This window comes from Orussus abietinus, unplaced genomic scaffold (genome assembly GCF_000612105.2).
Source record: "Orussus abietinus isolate OABI.00-Male unplaced genomic scaffold, Oabi_2.0 scaffold129, whole genome shotgun sequence".
In the NCBI taxonomy this organism is placed as follows: domain Eukaryota; kingdom Metazoa; phylum Arthropoda; class Insecta; order Hymenoptera; family Orussidae; genus Orussus; species Orussus abietinus.
The window spans coordinates 56,518-79,528 of record NW_019394293.1 but is presented as its reverse complement, the minus strand read 5'-3'; the positions used below and the strand labels follow the sequence as shown (position 1 = coordinate 79,528).

The 23,011-nt window shown below is 45.7% G+C and overlaps 1 protein-coding gene across 1 annotated transcript in view; it reads left to right on the top strand.

Moving 5' to 3' along the window:
- The first annotated feature begins 20,243 nt into the window (after positions 1-20,243).
- Positions 20,244-23,011, top strand: part of LOC105699098 — a 35,014-nt gene continuing 32,246 nt past the window's right edge. The window contains exon 1 of the mRNA XM_012423831.1: positions 20,244-20,421. The gene's annotated coding sequence lies outside the window, so the exon portion shown is untranslated. The remainder of the gene's footprint in view (positions 20,422-23,011) is intronic.

Sequence of the window (23,011 nt, the reverse complement as noted above, 5' to 3'; positions counted from 1 at the left end):
GTCAAATGGTTATTTCTCCACTTAATAAAAATACCAGATAAGACATAAATAAATTTAAAAAATCGTATTCTAGTTACGATTTCTTTTTGTACTCATTGTCAATGGATTCCATTCATGCGTCACTTCGTACACGCGATCTCGTTTTATGCTCTGAAAATTGTAATTAATTCATTGCACAGTAATGAAATTCTCAGATACGTTGAACGTAAAAAAAAAATGTTTCGTTGAATTAATATCGAGTTAGGAGAAAATTATGATATCCCGTTGTGTCGACGAGACGCAATTATTTTTCGTGTGGATTTGTGAGACTGAATCTCCTCTGATAGGGTAACTCACTTTTGGTTCATAATCGATAAATGTACACGCGGAAAAATATTTGGCTAAATCGACATAGAGTTATGAGGAAAATTATAAAGACCCGTTGCGTCAACGGGACGCAATTTTTTTATCGTGGATTACGCAGTTTTACGAGACTTCTTCTCGGATAGGGTAACGAGCGTGACGACCGGCCCAGCAAGGAGAGTACGCACTTGCGTAGGTCCTTCAATTAATAAAGTACAGGGGAAAAACGGGATCGGCCGGGCAATTAAAGCGCGACACGGAAGCGGTCCCTAGGGAGTGGACACTGGTCACGCTTCATGCCAATTTAACTTGACCAACACGAGCGTCGCGACGCGTCGCGACGCCGCTCGTACCTGTGTGGACAAGGTGCACCGTAACGCGAGTAATGCCACCGAGACGGAAGGAAGGACAGAAATCAGAGACCGAGTCCGACCCGGTGCGACTAACCGATGGACAATATCTTATCTTTCTACACGGAGAAAAATAAGAGCCTTAAGGTGATATGAAAGTCTGATATATACGTACCAAAAAGTCAAAATAATTATAAAACATTTCTCCAAACTGAGCGCACCAAATTATCTAAAACTTTAACACGTGATTATGGGAGTATGATATACAATATCTTATTTTTCTACACGGAGAAAAATGAGAGCCTTAAGGTGATATGAAAGTGTGAAAAATACGTACCAACAAATCAAAACATTGATAACATTTTTCTCCAAACTGGGTACGCCAAATTATCTAAAACTTGAACACGTGATTATGGAGGCTCTAAGGAAAAACACGCTGCCCGTGAAATTTAAATTTTCGAAAAAAAAAATATCTTTTTTGGTTCTTATCCGAGATAAGTAAAAAATTTTTTTCGAAGAATTTTTGTTGTGTATATATCACACTTTCATATCGCCTAAAAGAAGCCTATCTGTTGGGAATTGTTGTTCGTGAAGTGCAAAGGAAAATGTCTGTAGACATTACGGTTTCATATTTTTTTTTTTTTTCTTTTTGGCTGTAAGTATGAATTTTCTCGCGAGACCTTTCAGACAACTGTTCGACGTGGAGATTACGAATGTCGGGTAATCACCGACGGAAACTGTATCACCATTTTTCCCATGCAGTACCCGTTCTTTAGCCGAGTAATTAATTGCAGATGTCGGAAGAGCGATATTCCTGGCGATCTTTCCGAGGCCCGTCGTTAATCATAATCCCTGTTTCTGGGTAAAAAACGCGAGAACAAGATGCACTTCGCGATTCCTTTGTCTAGTGCTTTTAGTGTCTAAGTCGCACGGGTTCTCGACAAGTTGTCGAGAGATGGGTGATTTTAGATCCACAGATCGCTCGGATTCTCGCGGGGTGAAAATTGCACCTAATCGGGGAACAATGGAGACTTTCGTTGTCTTCATTTTAGACGAGGAACAAAAAATAAGTGGTCACAGTATCATGGCAACGAAGAAAATAATAGTTCGGATTTAAACTCGACGGGAAGTAGAATGTATATCCAATGAATAGTATTTAAATTTAATTCCAGGAATTTGACGGGGTGAATTGTAATTTCGAAATCAAACAAGAATTTAGATTTTAATTTGGGGGAATGTAAAATATATATTTAATGCAGAATACTTCCATTTAATTTCCAGGAATTTCACAAGCGTAAGAATTATGCCAGGAATTTTGCGGAGGGGAATATAGTTTCGAAATCGAACAAGGGATTGGATTTTAATTTTGAGGAATGTAACATATGTGTTTAATGCAGAATACTTAAATTTAATTCCAGGAATTTTCCATGCGTAAGAATTATACCAGGAATTGTGCGGAGTAAAGTGTAGTTTCAAAATCGAACAAGGACGCGCACGCATTTCACGACATGGATCGCGATCAAGAGCACGGGGACCAATCTTCGGATCATTATGGCGTCGCGACGCACCTCGATGGAATAATTTTGTACCGAGATCGCCGAGGTACTCGAAGTACCCGAGTGCCCACTTAGGCGATCCACATCTCGCGAATGTAGCACATGAAACCCGGATTGCTCTGAGCTATCCGGGGCGCCATAACGATCCTAGATAAATCTGCATTTGCCTACATCCTCCAGCAGGTATCTCCGTTCCATAAAAAATAATCCGCGAATCATGCGATGACCCATGAAATCATCGCGATAACCAAGGTGTGTGATTTACCCGCGATCCACCGGTGTGACTTGATCTTCCGTGAAATTTCCCTCTTCCGAGCTTCTTCCGGATTCTCTTTCTTCCAAGCCGTAACAACAATACAGAATCTACCTCTTCAAAGAGTTCTTCAGCATCCTCATCTCCCGAAATCGACAAAAATTCGGGAAAATCTTCCTGGCCAGGAAGTCTCCAAGTAAAAATTCCTCAAAATCCACCTCTCTTCAGGGGGTTCGTCAGAATGCTCTTTTTTAAAAATCGAAAAATTCCCACTTTAGAGGTTCCCCAAGGTCCTCTTCTCTCCAATCCAACGAGAATCCTTGGGATCCACCTCGTGGCGTTCCTCTTCAGGATCCTCTTCCCTCGAAACCCGCAAAAATTCCGGGAAATCCACCTCTTCAGGGGGTTCTTCAGGGTGCTCTTTAGGGTTCCGCTGAGCGCGACCAGATTCCTGGTCTCCTCACGGTCCTCTTACGGTGTCCATCCGTGCGTGAACCGTAGAGAGCCGGTAACGTAAGAGGATCGCCGGTTTATTATTAGTCGAAGAGCGGAGCGAAGAGCCGAAGAGCCTGAAGGAGCGAGAGGAAGCGTCTCGTCCACCTCTCTCCAGGCTCCTTTGCTCTCTTTCCCTTCTGGCGAGGTCCTCTAGAGAGATCGGACCAGTTTGCCGCGAGCGGACGGGTTGATGACCTTCGTACGACCTTGCACGACCTTGAGGAGTGGCCGGCGCGTCGAGGACCGCCGAAGAGCGCAGCCACCCGAGGAGCCGGAACGTGGGGGACGAGGGGAACCAAACGAACAACCGAACAGCCGGAACAGTCGGAACAATGGCGAACAACGAGGAATGACGGGAACAAGCGGGATAACGGAGAACAACGCCGGATAACGTCGATGGCGGCCTTCCATGGTCCGGCGCCTTGGGATGGAAGCAAAACGAGCGCCGATTCCAAGAACCGCCCCCCTGGGGGGAGGGGGCTTTTTAGCGTCTACGTGGCCGCGGAAAACGCACCTGCGGAACGCGAGCGGAGATGGCCGCGCGTACGGTTGCGGAGATGCGATCGCCGCTTCCGAGGAAAGGAGGTTCCACGGACTCTGAAGATGATCTGCGGCTCCGCAGGTGCGGGGAAGAAGAAGCGAAAAGTGGAAGGAAGAAATCCTGGGTGATGGAAGAAGCTTTACCCTATTTTGCGAGATTCTCAAGAGAGGAGAAAGAGAATCTTTTGAGAGCAAGGGGTGAGTCGGACGCCATTTTGGTAGCGCTGGTTCTTGGGCCGTAATGGCGCCTCAAATCTCATCGATTAAAATAAAGAGGAAGCGTCGATCTGTGAAAGGGACAAGAACGGAAGGTGGAAGGAGCTTTATCATGATTTGCGAGATTTTCAAGGCAGGAAAAAGAGAATTTCTTGTACGAGGAAGGATCGACTCCAAGGTCGCCATTTTCGAAGCGCTTCCTTGGCGGCTCCCGAACGGTAACCGCCATCATGGCCGCCACAAGCGTACTCGCTTAGAATTAATTCCGTCGAATCCTCTAAGGCGCACATTCCCATGACGACCCGCGGGCCAAGGCGGATCGGCATTCCTCCCAGAAGAGAGCTTCCAGGAAGCGCAGCGAATATTAAGCCGCCGCCTCTTCTGGTTTGATTTCAAGGAACACGCGTGCCGGTGTACACCCTGACGCTCGCCGGCGAACCATGGACGATAAGACTCTGGCATTCCTGGACCCGAAGAGGAGCCGTGATTGGAGCCAAGAGTGGAACGAAGTGCGCGTCCGGCAATGAAAAAGGAACCGACACGAGGAGAGAAGCATTTAACGTTTCTTCGTAAAATGGGCGAACGTAGGTGGCTGATTGAAATCCCGAGGTGGTACCAAAATGGCGGCCACGAATGCCTTCTCATGCACTGATGGTACCGCGTCCACCAAGAAGGCATTCATGTCCACCATATACCCCGTTGATGAAGAAAATCATTCATAGTCTTACAGTCCTTATCTCGCACGGTTGAATAATGCTCTTGGCTTGGTCTTGCACTTTAACCAAGACCAACACTAAAATTGTAAGCCCAAGATCGAATTCCCTCATCACCAGGGTATAGGCTCCGACACACCAAATGTTGGAAATATACACTTACACGTTCTTACAGGGATAGGGTTAACATTTTAAATCAACATATAGTCTGTTGTCGTGCAACAGAGGGTTAATTACCACCTAAGGGGGAATGAGCGTTATATCAACCGGTTGTGGTAACGATTTAATTAGCGCCGATCAGGTGCCATCATCAGCGACTTGAAGCAGGGGGTCCTTCTCGTCGCTGCAGAGGAAGAGGAATGCCGGTCCAGGACAAGGAGTTCCTCTCCATTGTCCTTTCACTGAATGGCGAATCCTGCTATCAGTGACGCCATCGTTCGGCCGGTGAACAGGACCGCCTGGAAGAAGACGTCAAGCCGGAAGAGGAGCCGAAGGCAACCCTCGGAATCGTGTTCGCGGAATCGTCGCGGGTCGATCTCGTGGGAACGAGGAGGCAAGGAGGGTTGCAGGATCGGTCCAGGGTTAATAGATTCGGCCGTTACGCCATCCTTGTCGGCCCGTTGTTCCGGCGAGGTGATCGCAGCTAATGGACGAGCTGGGACCAGGACGAGCCCAACCGGGAACGGGACACGGGCCGGAGGTCCTGCGTGACTGGGACATACTCGGAACTTTGCACCGGGTCCAGGAGCCGCCATCTTGGCACGCTGGCGGTATTAAATGGAATTTATGTACCTATTTGTAATTATATAGCTGGCTTTGTCTAGTCGTACCTATCGTCGACCCGATTCAACCATTCGACCGGCACTTCTTAAATGTGCCAAGTTCAAAGGGAGTTAAAATCCTGCGTGACTGGAACATACATGTCCAGTCACGCCTGAAATGTGCGAAAAACGTTCTTTTATAAATATGAATACCTTTTATAAAAATGAATGCTTACTTTACTTTCCTAAACCCACATTTCTATAAAACCCGGTTTTAAACACAATTATTCTGTGCTAATTTAGAACGTGACCAACTCGAGACTCGTTAACGCCTCTCGCAACGGTGTTCCGTTACAACAGGTGTACAGATAAATCCGCGCCATTAGCGCAAAGAAATGTACACATGTTCTAGGTATAATCGAGACGACGTCCCGGTAAACGCTTGCGCGGCTCCGTCTCTTATCGGCGCGCGGTTGGTACTCTGCAGCATCCGGCTTATCCCGAAGGGGTTATCCGTCGTTGTCGAAGAGCGCTCGCAAGATGTCCAGCCATGTAGTCGCTTCTATCGGGACCCACGTGTTCGAGTACCGGTACCCGTCTACCAATGTTACCTGTACAGCAGAGTTGTATCCGGAGATGCAGCCGGTGCAGCGACCCAGTGAGGATTAAGCCCGGATCATTAATCCTCCACCGGGTGGATTACCCCTTTTCTCCAACAAAATGCTCACGACAAGTTTAACGGCCCCTGGTCACCTTGACTTTCCTCCACCCTGCCTGATCATTCTAAATGACGATCTTCGTAACAGAAGTGTTACATGAAATAAAAAAGATACATACAAGGAGTAATCTCGTGACCCTCCAGAAAATGGGCAAAAAATATTCAGCATAAATTCTCTGACCTTGAATTACCTCCACCCTGGCAGCCTCTTCAAACGACGATTTCCCTTCCCAAATCAAGAGACTCGGTAGAGCCTCGAGCCAAATACATTTTTGGGCGAGAAACTCGTAGCCTTGAGCGATGCGAGATTAAATATCTACAAAGGACTGCCAAATGAAATATCGCAAAGTACAGAACTCGTGATACAACAATTGGAAGAAAATTCGATCTCGCGCTGCCCCCGGCGATGGAACAAAGCATGCCAGTGGTTCCAAAGACCCCGGAGGAGAGCTCCGGTGTCCGTTTACAATGCGCCCGCCATAATGATACTCTCATCCAGGGCTCCGAGTGTACTCGAAGCGGCACGAAGAGGAACGCGAAGCGGCAGTCCGGTGACACCCGAGCTTCCCGGGCGTTTCTCTCGATTTCTCGCAGCGGTCGTTTCCTCATTCCTCTAGGGGCGGATTCCACCTTCTTCAGGGCCTGGAGGCTCGGCAGGAACCGATGCGGTCGAGACGCGCCATCCGTCATACCGCGGCTCAAATGATACAGCCGCAGACCCGCCGTGACTATTTGCCGGCATCCCGAGCACCGCGTCCTAACCTCACCTTCGGTTATTCCGGCATAACCTAAACCTACCCGCCTTCCCCCTTTTTGCCCCTTTCCTCCGGCTTTCCACCCTTTTTGGTCCTCTTTCTCCGCCGCCGCGGTTTCTTCGTCCTCTTCGACTGCCTTCGACGTCCTCCCCGTCTTGTTCCTCTTCTTGCGACGCTCGTAATGCATACCAGTCCAATTTGTTAGCCGTATGCCTGGGAGACACTTACCTCGTTGATGGCCGACGTCTCGACGCCTCGCCGTGTGACACTCCTCGACTCTTCGTCCACTGAGTTTGCCTCTTCTTATTCCGTCTCACCTGCTTCCAGGAGGGACTCTTCAGGGTCTACTTCTGCTCGCCCTGGGAACGTCGCCTCCAACACGACGCGACGTGACGAGGATGAGATATCGACATGGTCCTCTTGTCGTCGGAATCTCGATGACTTGAAATCGGCGAATTTAGTTGGTAATTTCGTTGTTCCGTTTCAAGAACATCCTAAGGTAAATTTTGAGGTTCCTTAATCATCATTCTACCCTACGAGTTTGCAACGTAAATCTGAAGGCTGTAAGCAAGATCCTGACCCCGATGAAATTCATTTTGATATGAATAAATTTTAAAAAAAATGACATTTCTAGGAGTCGGAACCTTTTTCATAGCCTTCAGGTTCACGTTGTAAAGTTTGAAAGAATTTCTTACACCCAGTTCGGGGAAAAGTTTCTGAATCTTGCACTTTTTCCAAGACCTGATCATGTTGACGAGACCAAGATAAAACCGCACGACCAATTTAAATTGAGACTAATTTTGCTCATTACTAGTATTGGTACCAATACCATAACGAGGTCGATTGACACCAATACCATGTACGACTTACACCTTCGTGTCGGTTTCTTGTCGCCGATCGCGTCGCAGCAGGAGTCGAGTTTCTTCGTCCGGTTTTTCCGTCGTCGGATTCTGATCAAACGCGACCCCACGACCTGGAAGAAGGCGCCGAAGAGGTTGCAAGAAGAGCAGATTCTTCGCTCCCTTCCTCCAAGTCGAAGTCGTCTCACGGATGGAATAATCCCTCGGAGCCAATTAGGACACCAGAGAAGTGCACCTCGACGAGGTGCCGTCTCTTCGGAAGATCCTTGCCATTCCTGTCACGTCCAAGGTCGTCCCGGCTCGGACGAAACTATTCCCTCTCCAATTTAGAGATCCCCTTCGGTATACTGTCAGGAGAAATTGGTAGTTCGGTCAGTGCGCCACGGCAAAAGTCCGCCGTTCTTCGCCTTCCTCTTCATAATTCTTCGGCTCTACCTCTTCTGGTTCTTCTTCGGGTTCTGCTTCTTCCTCGGAGCCGCCGACGAGCCCTGGAAAATCCGCTCCGAGGAAGCTCGGGGCCCTTGCCGGGGTGCAAAAAGTTGATGACACCGGGGGAGGGTGCAAGAAGATGATGACGTACAGGAAGAATGCAAGAAGATCATGACGGAAGGTGCGCAAGGTGCTCCGGAGATGTCTACACGCGACCGGATAATTGTTAAGCAACCGAGGGTTCAAAAACAGGAAGTCGAGAGAAGTTCAAGGTCGACTTCAAGGAAGAGAAGGAAGGAATCCATAAATTGGGAATTCGAGGAAGATGAAGAGTGCTCCTAAAAGAAAATTTGTTTATGAAAAATGTACAAAACCAACGGTTCGGAAGGGAGACCTTTAAGCCGATGAAAACAATTATTATTAATTATTCATAGTCATTCATTCACGAAATACCCTCACCCATTTGATAATGATTCTTTTGGGCACGAAAACACTGACTCGTGCAGATGCATATAAATAGCAATTAACCGTAAATTTAATAAATATGTGTTTCACTTTTCGTTACACCTCCATGTCTTAGCGTGCGATTTTACTCTACGTAACGTGATAAGGTTCACTTTGGAAATGTGTGTACAAATTTTGGGCAAAACCACATTTTAGAAAGATGCGTGCAGATTAACGCAAAATGGCAACCTTAGTTCATGAAGAATGGTGAACCCTAGTTAATAATTAATTAATTACGCAACCGCGCAATCTTCGAGGATGATACGTGAAATCTCCATCCTGGCTCCCCTTTCCCAATCAAAATTCCCGGCAGATCCCACCGCCATATCCCGTGACATTGTTCGCGATGGAAACTTAATTACATAACATTAATTAACCAAGGGCAAGAAGCAAGGCATCAGTTATGACACGTGGAGTGACTTTAATGCTCGCCCGCTAAATAACACCTTGCACCGCGACTTTTCGCAGATCAAAGAACGCGCTTAGTCAATTTCCGGCTTTTATACGACGGTTACGATTCAAAGAAGACTTTTCGAGTGATCTTGATGAATCCAAGTCCTCATAATTACATCTCATGTTATCGACGGTGACCATCTAATATATTCGAAAGAATTAAATTTCTTGCCGCTTTATATCCTGGAAATTAAGAAAAATTCTTAAAGTCATATTTCATCCAGTTTTGCGTTTATTTGCAAATAATGTGCACGTCGTAAAGTTACGAGTAATGTCGAGGTAGTTCCACGTCTTCATCGATTCTGCAGCGAGTGGATGCAGCTGCACCCGCCCAGTTGCATTTTCTCTCCCTGGCAACTGCAGATCTAAATGTGACTAGATTTGACTCCATTAATTTCACCTGTTTTATTCGTCTATCCCAGGTATTTCTCTTCCTGGTCCAGCTTCTCTTCACACGGACGTGCTCGATTAATTTCATCGCTCGGTTATGCGCCCCTCTTCTCTGCTGCACACGCGATGCACTTGTTGCACACACCCCCTCCACACTTAGTGTCACTGTCCCTTTACTTGGTGTAGGAATTCCTGCAATCACCGCAGCTACTTGCATATGTACGAGCAAGGATGTCGAAACAAGGAAGCGAGTGAAGATGTTTGCGGAAAACCGGATGTACTGCTTATTGGCCTCTTGCTTCCGGAAGTGAAGGCAACATCCCTTGAAATTGGGACATTTCATTAATTTCATTAAATTCCGCAAGAACCGCCCAAATGTGTTCCAATTGTTCGCTCGTTTCAGAAATACATTGTAAATTCATGAATTTTCTTTTGGGACAATTACTTTATTAAATACACTGTTAAAAGTATTCATAAAATGACCACGCTTTTGATCCGTACTGTTGTGGTGAAATTAGAAAATGTACGCCTTAAAAATTAATCATTATGGATTTGTTCGTTTCGTTGGGAAAAAATAAATTATTGGAGTTCTGCAGAGTCCGCGAATTTATGGAACAATAAAGACAATGGACAAAAATTTAACAAGTGTTCTTCCGTTCTCTTGGGGAACATGATCTTATATTTACATATTTATCGCGGAAGCAGAGAGGTGATATCTATCTATCGATGAGCTTCCGTTTCTGGAGCGTCTAATTAATGACACTTACACATGTGTGGATGTAAATTATTAATATAAGCTGGTAAATGGGGCCCTCCGGTGTCAGCCTTACGGTAATTCCACTTCCTTTAAATTTGCCTGAGGCACCTCCGATGTTACGTAGTAGTCAAGACCCCAGGAAACTGAAAAAGAAAAAAAAAAGAATTAAGCAATAATAGGCAAGTGAATAATCGTGGGACTCCCATTTCCATGTCATTACGGATTTCCGGGCATCGTAGAAAATAATTTATTTGCTCTCACAATTAGTGGACTTCTTATACGGAAAACCATCCGCTGCAGCTATCTACAATTTATAGTCACTTCATTCAAGAATGCAATACAATTTCCTGTACAGATACTTCCTATCTTTACGAAGTAATCATTTCCTGGCGACCGTTCTCAAAGTTTGCCACATATAATTCAATATAAAAATCACGATCAGAAATACTCGTGAGGATAAAAATTCTAAAATCAAGAATTCGCAAAATTCGTCGGACATAATACGATATAAAAATTCGGATCGGATAAATCCGTGAAGATAAAAATGTGTAAAATTAGCCTCGCGTAATGAGTGATAAACATTATGATAGAAAAAATTCGAAAAGTCGGAACTAGGCGTATTTAACATTTTCGCAGCTTCGGGGCCACACCTTCGTCTTCTTCGTAGCATCTTCACGCATCTGGGTCTACTTGGATACCGGGAAACCTGGAACCGGGAAAATTGCAAGCCTCCGTCGATCCCGTTCCTCCGATGGGAGGTTTACGGGAACCTTTAGCATCTCTTCGTAAAAGGACGCGCCGTTCATCCGACCTCAGGAGACCCGCAACGTCCCATAGGGACATAATTACCAAGGATCTGCATAGAGGTGGCGGCGGCGCAGTTCCGCTTGCAAAAGGAGCGCCATCGCGCCTTCCAGTTTCCGAGCTCATCCCCGCATATCCATTGGCCTCCCGCAATTTACGGTCTAATAAGTAATAACCATAATTATCGGATCGGACGATCGCGCTCGGAGGATTAGCGGCCTCGACGCGACGCGGCAAGAGTGTCCGTCGTTGGATCCAAGATGGCGGCCAAGATGGCGGCGCGCGGCGCGACCAACGCGAGTCCTTGACCGACCCTGAACCTAAGCAAGCGCAAGGGAGGCCGAGAGAGCGCATAGAGAGCACGAGAGTGCATAGAGAGCGCACAGCGAAAGCGAGATGAAGAGAAGGGAGACAGAACGAGGGGAAGTCGAGCGAGGAAGAAAATATAGTGGTTACGCTGCGACGAGGTGAAGCCCCGACATTGGCGGGGGAGGACGAAGAGAGCCGAAGAGAGCCGAAGAAGCACGAAGAGGACTTCGAGCCTAATGTTAAATGCCTACACGCAGAAAAAGAATACCACAGTCACGATAAGAAATTCTCCCAATTAAGAATAAAAATCACGAGGTGAAAATCCGTAAAGATAAGAATTCTTTAAGCGACTGACTGCTTGCATTCTGGAGGTCATTTTCTGAAATCACAATTTTTAATGATTTCTCCTTGGGATTTCGTGCATTAAAATCCATGATTTCAGAAGTGTATAACCCGTCGTTTATAATTTAGTTAAAGTTGTTTCTCAGGCGTGCTGTTTTTATATGCGCTTCGTCTTCTCTATGCGGGAGAATATATTATAGATAAGGGAGTTTCTTAATCCGGTTTTTTCTTTATCAAACGGGAATAGGTAATTTAGTAATTTATGCTCAATCGAGACACGGTGGAGTTAGAACCTCGTTCTATGGGAAAGGCTTCGGACGAAGTTGGAATACGTTTGAATGCAGTCTTCTGGTTAATTTCAAGGTCACTCGAAACATTTTGATTGTAGGTAGCGTTGTAAATCGGAGAAGAAGAGGCTGCGGAAGATTGATACGAGGAGCCGGCTGTAAGGAAATCCGCCGTAACGAGATCGTTATTGATGGCCGTGCACGGAGAACGATAATGAGGCGGAACCCCTTGAAAAAATTGCACATCGGGTGTTTCCAACTTTTTTTTCCACTCGATAAGCTTCGAGGGTCATGTGGAGTGAGTCCGTAAGGAGATCTTTCATGACGGATGCTGTTATTGAGCCTTGCGCGGACAAAATGGCCAACATGGCCGCTTTCGATATACAATTCAAGAAATAACTAGATTGACAACAAAAAAGAAAAACCTTAAAATAAAAATTACTTCTGTAATAATATGCACTTTTAACTCGGTGGAATAATCATTTATTCAGTGACACACTGAGAAGGAAAATATAATAAATTGTTATAATCCCGAGGAAATGTTGCATCGAATTCACTTGAAATTATTTTAGTCGAGTTGAATTAACCGTTGAATTAACAAATTATTTCTTTGGTAATATTCAACGAATTATTTCTCTGGTTCTGAGAATTCTTTTTCGAGTGTATGCTCCGCCATATTGCATCGATTTCGCGATCGCTTTTAGTTCGGCACTCCACCGCGAGGGAATTACTTCGAAGAATTCGTCGACGCTATTTTAGGGGACTTTTTTTCCCCGAAGACTCCACGCCAAAGAATATGGCGTCTCGGATCCGGAACAAATCGTTTTGCGACCTGTGCCGAGCTTGACTTCCTCGACAAGAAGAGGAACCTCCTCTGGATCGTTTCGACCGTCGATTATCCACGCTCCTCGGCGAAGCCACTTTTTCTGGAATGATTCCCGTGACATTCACCATCCCTGCCTCTTCCCGCGGGAAGATTCACCTTCGAGAACCAATTTATGAAATTTAATGCGACGCCTCGCACGCCATTATCGCAGACGCCGTTTACCCCGGTTAAACATTGTTTCTTACTTGCTTAACACAGATACATGCATTTTTAACATCCTCGCCTAAAATTTAACTATAACCTCGTGAAATTACCAATAAATTATCGAATGTGAGAAGTGGTTGGGTTGAAATTCTTTAAATTGTCGAACTTAATGTCGCCTCCTGTAGGAGCAACGCTTCGAGAGCGTTCTTCTTTACCTTTTCCTCCTTTTCTCACGGCACTTCGCCTTCTCTTTACGTTCTTGAAATGTTAACATATCCTTTAATTTGAGCATACTCTGCACAGTGGCGATCGTTAAATCGGTTTGTTACATAAATCCTGCTGATTAGTAGCGGCGAGTCAAGCGGCTCGTTTCTCGTCCGAGTACCATTCCGACTAATCAGTGTAACTTGCGTCGATCGTGCTCTGCACGAGTACAAGTTCGCGTACAAGTTCGCATTGGGATCCGCCATTTAGGAAATAAGCTGCATCCGGGACATTCCGCGTCTTTTTGCGCCCCTTATACTGCAACAATGCCAAGCTGAGCTCGAAACAACTAAAGTTTATACAGAAATATTTCTCTAAGAAATTAATTCACACGTGCGATAAAATACTTTTATATAATATTCTTAGGTAGATGGTTATTATAGAGAATGAAAAATGGCAGCCAGATTTGCACACTCATGCCATAATATTATCAGTGTGGGGAATTATCCGCCATTTTTAAATTCTCCCCATATACTGCAACAATGCCAAGCTGAGCTCGAAACAACTAAAGTTTCTACAGAAATATTTCTTTAAAAAATCATTCACGCGTGCAATGAAATATTTTTATACTATATTCTTTACCCTGGCTATGTTATTACAGATAATGGAAATTGGCAGCCAGATTTGCATACTCACGGCACAATATTATCAGCGTGGAGAATCGTCCGCCATTTTAAAAGATTATCCGCGTCCCTGATTTTTCCCATCTCACTCTTCCTCCTCTTCCGCACTGCCCGAAGTACGGAATATATAAGTCCAATAAATCGCGGTGATCGCCGCCATTTCCTATCGCCAATGGCGATCGGCTGGGACGATTACTCTGAGACTGAGATCGCAGATAGGCTCTTATTAGCAATAAATTAATTTAAGCGTCAATGTTGTTCCTCCCGACGGAAAATCCGGGGACCGCGTCGAATTGTTTATTTATCATCGCTTCCCCTTCGAGATACACAGGAAGATTACGTGGGATAAATCTCCTATACGATATATATCCTACGATCTGAATAAACCGATGAGATCGAACGATATTGCCCCCGATATTAAAAACTATCAAATGCCAATATTAATTCCCCTTCCAACATCGAACTCGATGACTATCTAAAAGATGAATCCCACAATTCATACAAAAGAACCAATCAGAAGCAGTTCGCGTTAATCCAACGCTGTAAACGTTTTCATTGGCCTCTTTTTATCACGCATTACGCGCGTTCTAATATTGATCACTTCTTAATCGTTTATTTCTCATTCCAGAGACACGTCACGGTCTACCATTTTGCAGACTAGATACAGATGTAGCTCAGAGATCTAGATACGACTTAATGATCCGGAATGGTGTCTTCGACCTCTTCGTCATGCTCTGGACCGAGACTTACGAGGAACCGAAAAGTTTCGAGACGCGCGCAAAGGGGATCCAAGATGGCGGCGCGTTCTTCGGCGACGCGAGTGGTGCCAGAATGCAGAAATCTCGCATTTATCTCGTAATCACCGAGCACACTGTGATACAGTTAGACACTTAACCTGTCCAGTTGCAACAATTTCGAATGGCCGTTGGTAGAGCGGCGTTCCTCTTCATGGTCCACGGTTACCACCGAGAGTCGCCCGCCGCCATTGGAACTGACGCTTGCGTAATGACTCCAAGTTGATGTGGACGGAATTTCACAATAGAATTGTAACGGTCCCTGGCCAAAAAGAGAACCTCCTGACCAATAAGATTTGGGTGGACGAAAGAATGGAGAGCAGAAAAAAGAAAGAAATGGGAACTCCGTTCGCCATGGCCTGGGAACGGATCCCGGAAAAGCGATGTTTTTGCGTCCCTTCGGCAGTATTGGGGCGAGTGACCTCCAAGGTCACCTGGAAGAGCATGAAAATAGTTACGGCAAAAGGTAGATCGTAAAAGCACAGATCGTATAATACCTCGGTAACGTGGCTCCGAAGAAGAGGCCGAAGAGCCTCTGGAGGAAGGGAGAAGGGAAGCTGGGAGGAAGAAAAGGAAGATGGCGATGCTCGTAATGACGGCTAGGGGAAGAGAGAACCGATGAATAATCTTCACCCACGGACAATAATGGCGGCCGTCAAGGTCGACGTCGGCCTGCGGTACTTCGCGCCCGATAATTCCGGTCTAACTCTTCCGAAACAGAGATTATGCCTTTATGAGTTAATGCGAAGGTACCTTACACAATCTGTAGATTGCTGATGCGCTAAATGGCGGATGGAATTATCTAGGGCCTATCCTGATGCCGATACAGAACGAATAGGCGACACGCACGTACGGCCAAACGACGCCATGATACCTTCGCCACCCTCGTTGTCATTTCATGCACCACTGGGATATCCACTTATCTCCACCTCGGCAGCAGGATTTTTCGTCTCTCAAATTGCCCAGGAAAGAACCCTGTAAATCACCGCTGATAACTCAAGCTCCGCCATGCTACAGGCGTCCCTATTTCATGTACCTATACGTGCACTTTGCCGGAGAGTTCAATGCCGGGCGCGCATGTCGATCGTCTCCTCAAGATAGTACATCACGTTGCATCGCCTTCTCCATCTCCCAGATACCGTAAAACAATTATTAAAAATTATTTTCTCGATGCACCGAGACTCGGCGATTTATTAGTGGGACCGAAAACTCCAGATCCTTTTATCTAAGCCGCAAAGATGGGAAACGCGATCTCGCAGAAACGAGACGCGATGGGGCAGGTCTTCCAAGTTTAAGGTCGAAGAGATCACACGGAGGATCGCCGAAGAGATGGTAAAAGTATATAGCGTTATATCTCCTCGATCTCCCGAGAACGTAAAACAATAATTAAAAATGATTTCCTTGATATACAGAGTACCAGAAATTAATAACTCTTCGTCGTCGCTCCTCTTTTCAATTTTTATTTCCGATTTTGTAAATATGGGAACAAAATCACTTCGAGAGTCTTCCTCAGTAGTCGCATTGTTACGCGGAAAAATTGTCAGAGAACGTGCTTTTAAAGTTCGAACAAAATTTGAGAAAACTCAATGCCAAAGGAGTTATTTGATATTTAAATGGCAAATCAACCTGCCGTGCATTTGATTCGTTAATAATTTATAAATGGATAATTTTAGGAGATTTTGTGGAATTCTTGAAAATCGGAGACTCGGCAACAGGAGGTTATCCAAGTTTAAGGTCGAGGAGATCACACGGGGGATCGCCAAAGAGGTGGAAGAGAACCCGGAGACCCTCTGTTCGCGGCTCGTGGAGTTCCCCCTACGGGTCTTTCTCTTTCTTCTGGGTCTCCCCGTTTCTCTTGGATCGGTCGAGGTGCTCGATTGCCCGTAATGACCTTGAGAGCACCACGTCCAATTGGCGCGGAGATGCGCGTGGGTGGCGGAAAACGGCGTTCGCCAGCCGACGTCGGAGACTTCGATGCCGGGTAACGAAGTTCGCGTGAGCTTAACGAGCATCCGCCATTATGCGCGATTCGTGAAAAATCCCACATCATCGGTGCGCACCTTAGAAAACCTGAAGAACGCCTCTTCGACCCCTGCAAGCAGCTGGTCCCGGTAAACCTCTTCAAGATTTCTCTCCGCTTCTTCGACATTTCGCTAAATTCCAGTAGCTTTGGGTGTACATTATTAATAACTTGTCTCTCAGCGCCACAAATAAAGAAATATCCATAAAATTCATATCGATATTAAAAAATCTATTTTTCCATAAAGATACATTACTGCACATTTATTCTGAACTTCTGAAATAAATTGCAAATTTACCAACATCGCGTTATTGCCCCGCAAAGTTGTATAACAATTCCAATGACCATTACGTACTTCCGTGAACGCGATCGAAATTTCCGCGCCATGTCTGAAGAGACTAGAAAATAAATATTATAAAATTACGATACATCTTGTCAATAATTAGAATTAAATTTTCCTTTCATTCAGTTTTGCAATTGTGGCCTATCTTATTTATAACCTGAGATGATACATGAAATAGAGCTCTAGGAGAGTACGAGGAAGCGTATGCAGCTGCGATCAGATTTTCCGCGCATCTCTGTCCTCCGATTATTTCTTCATCACTCCGGCGATCTGGATTTCCGATTATTTCGAGGAAAGCCGGCACTTCGGGTTCCCTTCGGCGGCAGGTACGGCCCACGTAATGGTTCACTTCAGGGTTCAACAGCGAGTGTTCGCCTCTAACCGCTCAGCCATGAAACAGCCGCGGATGCATCGATAGGATCGTTAGAGCGGAATGCGAGCGGCGTTGCACCTCTTCTGAGTGCACTAGGTGCATCCCGGCGCGTAAACGCGTGTCGATCGCCCAAAAGTAGACCGTGGTCCCGGTCAAGACCGGTGAACGCGTTCTTCCTCGCTCATTCGACTGTCCAGCTGGTGTTTGATGCGCTCATAAAGCTCTTTCCTCCGATATGACCATTTCGAAAGAATGCGTATTGCATCGCCCCGCGTTTCGGAGCGCGTTACACTTTCGGGGGAACCGTAAAGAATCCGAAGAAGAATTTTATTTCGCTCTTCCTTTTGATCCTTCATCCCCTGCACTTTTCAGGGATCCCCTTGTTCTCCAGGATGGAAAATGTGGAATTTTATTTCCACCTTTGATCCTTTATCATCTGGATTTTTCCGGAAGATCTTGTTTTTCTTTTTTGCATAAAAAAGACTGGCTTTTATTTCGTCTTTCCTTATGCACCTTTATTCTCTGGGATTTTTCAGAAAGACCTTGTTGGAAATGGAAATCGAGAGCTTTTCGGCTTCCAGAATCTCCATGGAAGAGACTAACCAAAGTGAGCATGCGTGGCAAGATTGTGCATTATAAATTAGTGCAATTAGGGTCATTAACGTGCGGTGATACGTCCCAGGCAGCTACACGCTGTCAACGGTTTGTCGAAATTTATGAACCTTGGGGTTTATTATGGAAAGAGATGATGAGTGCTCAACTGACCGGCGGATTAATCGGAATTGTCGACGTGGTGTGTATCTTGGCGGCTACCGTGACATTGTCATGGTGTCGGTAATTTGTTGGACTCGTTCCAGGGAACTTGGACTCTACAAATCGTGGGAATCCAGTGCACAAGTTTACCAGGAACTCGAGCTTAAACACGTGATTCCCTGTTCAACGATTACACTTAACCTACCTGTATCTAATAAAATAGATACATGGAAACTCTAAAATGAGGGCTGCGAATCACATGAATTAAATCAAGGGAGCTTTGGGAAGAGGACCCCGAAGCGCGGTCCAACTTCTTTCATAAACGAGAAGCGCCATTGATTATCATTTTAATGCGTGAAATTTTCGATCAGCTGATTTCTCAATAGAGTGTTATTTCCAAGCAGGTGATAACTCACTGATGTGATATCGGGGTTATATCCCGATAATGTCCGGTCTTAAGGGTTGCTTAATTCATGGAGACTCTAAAGTCAGAGATGCACCCCCTGATGAAGATCCCGAAGAGCACTCGAACCACCTTCTCGCCACGACTCTCGGCAAGGGCAACGCTCTGCACCACCATAAACGAGAAGCACCATCGATTATCATTTTAATGTGTGAAATTTTCGATCGGCTGATTTCTCAATGGAGTGTTATTTCCAAGCACGTGATACCTCACTTCGGTGTGGTCACAGTGTTACGCCCCGATGATGTACAGTCTCGGGGGTTGCGTGCCGACCGAGTCTTACCCGTCATTTTCAATTATCATCGCCGGTACCCATCCGGCCGAGGAGGCAGAATCCTCGTCTCCTTCTTCGCCTCTTCTTCGTCTTCATCTTCCTCGGCATCTTCTGCGAGGTCACGTGCCCGCCCTCTCGGCGTCCCAGGAACTTCCCCTTCGACCGCGTCCCGAGCAAATGAAACCGCGAGCGAGGCAATTCTCGGAGCAAACTTCCCCCGTAATATCCGAATAAATGGGAAGTACTGTCGGTTTTAATTGAAAATCTTGCCACATTTAAAGAACGATCGTCCTTATGGCGATTGGAGACCACGTCGGGCTTCTAATTTCATATTTCCACAAGCCCCACCCTGAAAGAACAAATTCATAGAACGAAAGGAATATACCGTCAATTCAAAGAATAATTATTTCATTTCAATGAGCACAAATCCTCATGATTCCAAAGAAACAATGTAACCAATTTATTCGAGTTCATGTGAGTCAAATAAGTATTCTTTGGTTCAACGAAACTTCATCTCAGGGCACAGACTCCGGCGGCCATATTGGAATCACCCGAGAAAGCCTACCACCTCGCCACAGTTTTATTATCGAAAAATGATAAGATGTTCACTAAACACCATGCGAATTAGCGAGAAATTAGCCAGATCAAGTGCGTTTAAAAATTCGATTACGTCTTACACTTATCGGGTGCAGAAAAAGAAGTTAAGTATCAATACATTCAATCAACTGTAATTCTATTTTAAATAGTACCCCTTTCCCGCCATTTCGGAGTTTCGAAGCATGTCTAACCGAACGTGAGAATAATGATAAAATTCGCGTTAAAAAAGGCCCTGCGGAATTCCTTCGTCCGTCTAACACAATCCGCAGGATGTGCCCATCCCCGAGTTTCCAATTATCAGGTCAGCCATCTTCCGGCAGGGGTCCGTCCTCTTCCTCGTCACCTCCTGGAGGTCACGTGTTGCCTCCCTCGGTCCCGTCGGTGGTTCCAGGTAAATAAAACCGTGAGCACAATAACTGCGCGTGGCGATAGCAATCTCGAAGAAAGATGCCGCCGGATAGCGCGGGTGAAGGGGGGGACCGAGAGGGAGAGGAAGTTCGAAAGAGGAGGACAAGCTCCGAAACGGAGAGAGAACGCAGGAGGGAGTGGGGAACGGTAAAATGTCACTGTTCCCTAATTACTGGAAGTAACTAGCCTAAGGTGGGCGAAGAGCCGCGGAAACGGCCTAGCCGGAGATATCGGGGAGCGAGGGCCGAGCGCCGCCGTGGTCGGTACCGCTAACCGCGCCGACCAATCAGCGCGCGCGGTACAACGGAATCGACCAATCGGAGCGCCGCTTTGGCCGCGGCCCCGCGGGACCGCGCCGGCCCGGTTTATAAAGTCAGGCCGCCTCGCGGCCTCGAGGACAGACCCGTTCCGACAGCCCAGCCATCAGGACGTTTTCCAGAAAAGTGCGCGTGGCTCGCCCGCGGATCCACGTCGTTCCTCTTCCTCCTCCCGCTCCTCCCTCTCTTGCCGGGTTCGACGACGGTTAAGAGCCGGGATCGGGATTCGAGAAGAGTGACCGAAGCCGGAGGATCCTGAGGAGGATTAAGTGGCAGTGATTTAGAACCGTACCGGAAGCTCGACCTGTGGTGCCGCTCGCTCCTCAAGGTATGTTCCTCTAGACTTGCGTGAAATCTTTTTCAACCCTTTCATAAAATTCAAATGAACTTATCCTTTGTCATCTTTTTTTTTAGAAAACTGACGCCTCCCCCAAACGCGCATTTTACGTGATATTCGGTTAATTTTTGTACTTCTACTTGTTTAATTTATTTAATTTTTTAACGTTTCGTGTATTGCACCTTGGGGTCTAGTGGTTTAATATTGAGTGTTAGTAAAATTTTTTAGAGGTACTGAAGTTGAAGCCACACTCGTGATTTAGTTGTATTTATCTTGGATATAAAGTATTTTTGAAATTGAGGGGTTTTCTGTTTTAATTATGCACGTTCGAGGGGATATTAGTAATCAGGGATTTAATGAGACGTACAAAGGTCTTGGTATAATAATGTAGAGCGCCACTTGAGATCACGTGCGAGGATATTTTAATGCATTTATTTTTGTCCGCAACTTTTGCAATCACTAATGGGCTTTGTATGAGCACTTAGCTGAGTGATAACAGTGTTTAGACACTGTTAAACAATTAATCTTGCCGGGGGATTTGAGGAAGTCACTTATCGGTGCACTTCCGGACTGCAAGGAAATGTGTCCAGTACTTTTACGGTAATCTGGAGGCCACCTGTTGCCGTGCACCAGAACGATGCAGTAAACTGCACTTTGCAGTAACTAGCACTTTGCATCTTGAAATTTCTGACTGAAATCCGACGGCAAAAATAAATTACTGGCTTTGGAACACTTAATAATGTTCAATTAATACCCGAATATCGACACAGGATGTGATAATCGAGTGATTGTCCATGAAAACTGCAGTTCACAGTAAATAGTGCACTCACGAATCTCTGGATTTATAAATGTACTCCGACGTGGAATTAAAATCACTAATTTGGAGGATTTTTATAAAGCGCAAATATTATTTAAATATCGGGAATAGAGATTTGCAGATTCGAGGAAATTCCTTGATGTCTAAACGCTCCCCGAAGTGTACAGGGGCGGGCAATTACTCCTTAAGGCCGTATATTATTACTCATTACAGCAGAGTCGAGCGTAATGCCCGTGCCAGCTCCTGAAAATGATTTTTCGTTACCATGCAACTTTACGACGCACTTTATAGCACCGCATTTACGACTGCAAACTTATCAATAACAAACCACCCTGCAGAATTACAGGCACTTAACCGCAGCTTCAAAAGCGTTAAGGGCTCGCTCGATTCCCCTTTTACAGCTTCGATCTGGAAATTGAATAACATACGTCTTGGCGCGCATTAAGGGTAATTATGCAGTTCCTCGAGTAATTCCACTACGACGTGTAATTACGCGCTAAATGATACCCTGAATGGGGGAGTCTACGACCGCAGTAATATTGTTCATTTAGGAAGTCTTAAAAAATGTATATACCTGAAATTATGAGAGAAAAGGTTTAACTCTTTGAGTACGGAACCTTTTTAACGTATGGGCGAAATTCCTCAATACGGGCAGGGGATATTGTACCAAACGTCGGATCCATTTAGGCGTCCTTAGGACGCAAAGTGTTAAGGACGGCGATTTCATTTTTTGAGGAAGTAAAAATTACGTATGAAATTTTGTATGGGGCAGGAAAGCGGGATTTTGATGGGAGGGCCTGGGATCGGCTCTTTTCGGAATTTTTCGAAAGGAAACTCGATGACTCCCTTCGCCTTTGGTATGTCAAAATGGCGGAGATTCCCACGGTGTGCAGGCAAACCGAGTGCACGGTTCAAAGTCAGGGCCGGTGGGAACGTTGAGCAATGCCGGGGCTCATGGCTCCTTCCTGGACGAGCCTTCTGAAAACGTGAAAACGAAATTAGTCCCTCGACTCTCGCTCTTCTTCGCCGTGTGAAAGCTGCTTCGTAAAAAAAACTCGTCCGAACCTCGAGGAAGGGAAGTTCTTCGCGAACGACCTTAACGCTCTTTTCCGAAAAAATGAAGATTTATCGAGAAAATGCATCCATAATTGTCAAGCTTCGATTAAGTATGGAAACCGCAGCGTGAAGAATTCTAATATTAAAAACTGATTCTAAATGAAAAGAAGAAAATCCAATGGAAGGAAAAAAAGATTATTCAAACACTAGTCTAGAGAGCAATCCAAGATGATCGATTGTTGGCTCGGAGATGAGAAACGGCGAGAGAATTCAAGCTGACTTTCGATTGTCAGAAAAACAAAATAAAAGTGCGGAATATAAAAAATGGCGCCACCTTCGGTTCGATTTAGCCCCGTGTTTGGGGTGATTTTTCCACTGCCCTGGACACGAGCCGCGCATTCGTTTCTCGGCTAATGGAACGTGTTCAACAAGTGCTCGGACATTATTCAAGTCTGGTACTCTGAGAAAAAGGTAACACAAGAGGAGGAATTGAATGCCGAGTCGGTCGGGCGTTCCGGCGAGCCAGGTTCTGAACCCGGTTCGAGAAATAGAAGACGACGAATTTTAATTTCGAACTCGTTCTTCATCATCGTCCCACGTTCCTCGTGCCATCCTAAGTATAGCTTGCCGGGTTACCAGCTCGGAACAAAGTGCGCGTCCCTAGTCCGAGGGCGAAAGGGACGCGAAAAAGGAGGAGTTTCGGAGAGA